Genomic DNA, 4,556 nt, shown 5'->3' on the forward strand with positions numbered 1-4,556 from the left:
TAGGTAGGGCACTCTTATGACCAAAATTTTTATTATGCATTGGCGACAAAGCTCATCCCGACTACTTTAACTACAATTACCATGGTCTAATGAAAATTCAGAAAGACCTAGTTTTGAATCTCTACTCTGTCACTTTCTAGTTTTATGGTTTTTTGAAAGTTTTCTAACCTCGTTGAATCAGTTTCCTAATCACTTCCTTCTCAGGATGGTTGGGTGAATTATATGAGAAGATACATGTGAGATCCTTAGCACAGGGCATATCACATAGCTGAAAATGAGTGGTAAGTTTAAGTATTATCACACTTCCAGGATGTAATGAGTCAACTTCAATTACTCTTTCCTCCTGTCTAGGTTTTCCCCTCAGTGTTGCAGATTTTGACTAAATATAAAAAGCAAATTTATACTGAGGGATGAGATGGAGAGGGGTTAAGGTCAGTACTTTACCTCAATAAGTGGTACACCACTGGGAGAGAGACAGTCGATTGCTTTTTCTATTGATATAGATCTTGAATGTAAGAGCCAAAAGGCAGACTGTGTTGGCTGACTAATTGCAAGCAGAGGCCATATAAACTATCAGTTTCATTTTTCAATCCCATTCCCTCAGGCTCTTTAGTTAGAGGAACTCTCTCTCAGTTTATTACAATATGTTGACATATTGTTAAGGTTGGTGTATGTGTATATACATTATATATATATATATATATATATATATATATATATGTTTGTAGTGTAGTCTACTTCAGAGGATGCTACTGAATGCCACTTAGAATAGAATGCTATGATTCAGTAAAATGTCTCTCTTTAACTCAAAATTCTTGAGGTCTTATTGGCAAAATTTCCAGTGTGTTTTTTCCTGATGGTCGTTACTTGATAAATTAGTCAAATTTATTTTGGAAATAGTAGTTTATTGCATTACTACTTAAGACCTATAATATGCTACTGTGAGTGATCAGTCTCAAAAGGAGGTATAAGCATCTAAAATCTCTCACCTTAGTCTGACCATGAGAAGAGTTTAGGAGGTGAATAATTGCAGTGGACAATCCTTATGTGCCACGTAGAGACTCTCACGTCCCTTTACTAACACTGCGCCCCATCCCCCAGTTTCTGCTTCTTTTACTGCTAAAATGCCTCACCTGAAAATGTCTGCTGACGATCTCCCTTGGACACTGGAACTGTCTTGCTAGTTGAAATAACTAGAAATGCAGGGAAGTTTATACTTGCTTCCATTCCCATTCCTCTTTCATCCCCACCCCTGACTCATAGCCAATGACTGACTGATGTAGGAATACCAAAGCTCAGGTCCTTTGCTGGGAAAACCATCAGGTGCACTCCAGAACTCCCCTGCAGATCAGGCTGAGTCTGTAATTTCACTTGAAATTACATCTTTACTTGGAGGTCCCCTGCGCTGCCCTGCTTCCCTACTCTCCCACCTCCAGTAGTTTCTCCTGGGATCCTAACCTTAATAAATCACTTGCACTTAAATCCTTGGCTCAGAGTCTCTGCCTGGAAGGGCACAACGTAAGGCAGTAGAATAATTTGGACCTATGACTTCAGAATCAAAAATTGGAAATGCTCCTTTATTGTATTATGATTGTATTTCAAAATATCTGGGAACGGGTTTTAGAATTTGGATTTGAACAAGCAGCTCAAATCAATTGATGCAAATTGATGTTTAAGAGTAAAATAACAAGAAATATATATTAATGCATATTAAACATGTCCCAATAAAGAAGATCTTCCCCAGCTGTCTACTGGTTCTAATCTCTCACTGCATTCTTCAAACATATTTCTATACTCTCTTTTGGAGACTTTTATCCATTGCTTTCTCAATTATTTTAAGCAATCACCTCAGGAAGTTTCACTACCAAGAGTAAAATTTATATTAACCTATTTGAATTTCAAATAATAGTCTATTAGGGCTGGGAGAGACCTTAATGACCATCTATTCTAACCTTGTCATTTCAAAGATGAGGAAACTTAAATTTAGAGAATAAAAATTATGGCCCAAGGTCACACAGAGCCATCCCATGTTTTCTGAATTTTAGTTAGATATTTAATCTTTACACAAGGGTGCCTTTCTAATTTTACAGATAATGATTGAACAGGAATATATTATATTTCTGGAGTGTTAATTTTAGCTCTATTTCTATTCAAAGAAATATGATCATTGCTTTGCATAGAGCTCTTATTTAACATTCTCAACTCCAAAAAATGAAAACTGACTTTTCTGTTTATCTTGATCATAGAGAAGGAAGAAAATATTTCAAAATTCATATATGCAGGAAAATGCAATGAAAATTACTAATATGTCCCATGATTTCACTTTAAAATGTTTAGCTGTTATAAAAATCCTTATAATATTGGCTCCAAAATAGAGAAGGAATCATTTTGTTGTTGTTCAAAAAACACAGCAGTTGTTTAAACACGGAGAAGGAACAAATTTCAAAACTTCTCTATATCTCAAGTTACAATAAAATTTTTGATCTAAGCAAGGATAGTTTTAAGAGTGATAAAGGGTGTTCTTAGTAACTATGCTAGATCTGTCCCAGCAAATGTATGTGGATTTGTAGTCATCCTTCCCATGATGATGTTAGTAGACTCCCTATAAATCTTACCTCCTCCAAGAAGAGTTCCTCATTCATCCTCACAGACAAGTTCTTTTCCTCCTGGACCACCATAGCCCTAGGGGCATTTCTCTCTATGCTAAATTTCTGGATTACTCTCTCTTTCATATATATATGTATTTGTGTGTGTGCACGTGTGTGTGTGTGTGTGTGTGTGTATCTGTCTTCATCTATCTTGTATCTTCTACAGTGGCTAGACTAGTGCATTTCCAATCAGTGGTGCCCCTAAAATGTTTCAGTTTGGTTACTTAAGAGTCAATCGTATATAGAGTATAGACTTTAATCTGAAAATAACACAAATATATCCATTCAAGCCAAGCTCAAAGTCCTGTTTTCTGTATTTTGTCACCAAACAGATCAGTAAGATGCAAGGAAGTGATAACCAGTGCTCATTGCTATGCACATATTAAGGGCCTTCCAAAAGATTTGCTGAAAGGATTAAATATATGTACATGTGCCTTAATTCTTTCTTACTTACATTTCAGATTTTATATTATATAAAGAATTCAGAGGCATTATAGATGTCAGATCAAGTCAGATAACCCATTAGTTTTCTGTTATTCTTTTCTTGCAACCCAAGCTAATTCTCCTAATAGCTAATGATTCTTCTAATTACATTACAAGCTCTGTGAATATTGATCTCAAAGAAAATATTGGGGGGAAAAAGAAATGAATACAATTAAAAGGAAAAGGTAATGCAAATTCTCCTCCTAAGATTTTCTTGCATGCAATGTAATGCTTTTTAATACTTATGGTAATCAGGATCTCTGTCTTCCTTGTTCTATTATAACAAGAATAATTAAAATATCAGTCCATAGTAATAAAATCAATTTATGCCATTATTGGCCCTGAAGCATTAATATCACAACACTACTTTGCGTTTTTCCTTCATGGACTTGAGTGAGTGGCGACTGTTATTTCAGCTGTGATATGAATCAGTTTCTTTCCCACAGACTTATTTTACAGCCTACATAGTAACTTCTCCTTCTGTTTTCAAATATCAGGGACATAATTTGGAATTTCTGGAGTTGAAAGTGCTTGTTCCATGTTACAGAAAAGGTGAAAATGGCTCCAAGGTATAGAAAAACCATCAAGCTCTTGGATCAATTTTGCTAACTGTCCTTGTTCCTAATTAAGCTAAGGTGATCATTTATAAAGCCTGCTGGTAGACAATTTTACAAATATTTGCAATGAAAAAGGACATCAGAAATTTAATAAATACTGAGCAGATTTCATGATAACCACTTTTTGTGTATTATCTCATTTTATTCTCAAAATAACTCCAGGAGGCAGATATTATGATTTCTGTTACTGAGATGAGAAAACCCTACTGACCAAGGTTAAAAAGGTTTGCTCAAGGTCTACCAGTCCACCCAAGTGGTAGATCTATGATTTGAAGCAGGTTATTTGTAACTCCAAGTATGTTTTCAGAGGGCTATGAATTCTAACCACAAGTTAGGCACATTTCAAAATTACTTTTATTTTAATTCCTTATTTTTATCAATATCAATTTTATTATCAATTTACTCATGATGTGAGGACACATGTTACCATCATTGGGGTAGCTGCAAGAAAATAATCTTGGAAGTTGAAGCCTGTGTGATTTGAGACAAAGTACTTAATGCCGCTACCAATTATTCTCATCTTTAAAATAGAATTAAGATCTCTGTTTCTGAGAGTTGTAGGATTAAGTGATAAAGGACCTGGTATACCATTTTATTAACTATAAGATGTTCACATGTAAGAAATTCATTGTTGTCTGAAGACTGAATTGAATATTTACTGCAAATTTTCAGCTAGGAAATTTTGTTTTTACAAAGTAACAATGAAGTGAGTGTTTACATATCAGCACATGTTATATGTCGTCACACTGTACATGTCAAACCCCCTAACTCCAAATCCCCTAACTCCAAATCCCCTAACTCCAAATCC

Source organism: Phoca vitulina, unplaced genomic scaffold (assembly GCF_004348235.1).
Source record: "Phoca vitulina isolate PV1807 unplaced genomic scaffold, GSC_HSeal_1.0 scaffold9, whole genome shotgun sequence".
Taxonomy (NCBI): domain Eukaryota; kingdom Metazoa; phylum Chordata; class Mammalia; order Carnivora; family Phocidae; genus Phoca; species Phoca vitulina.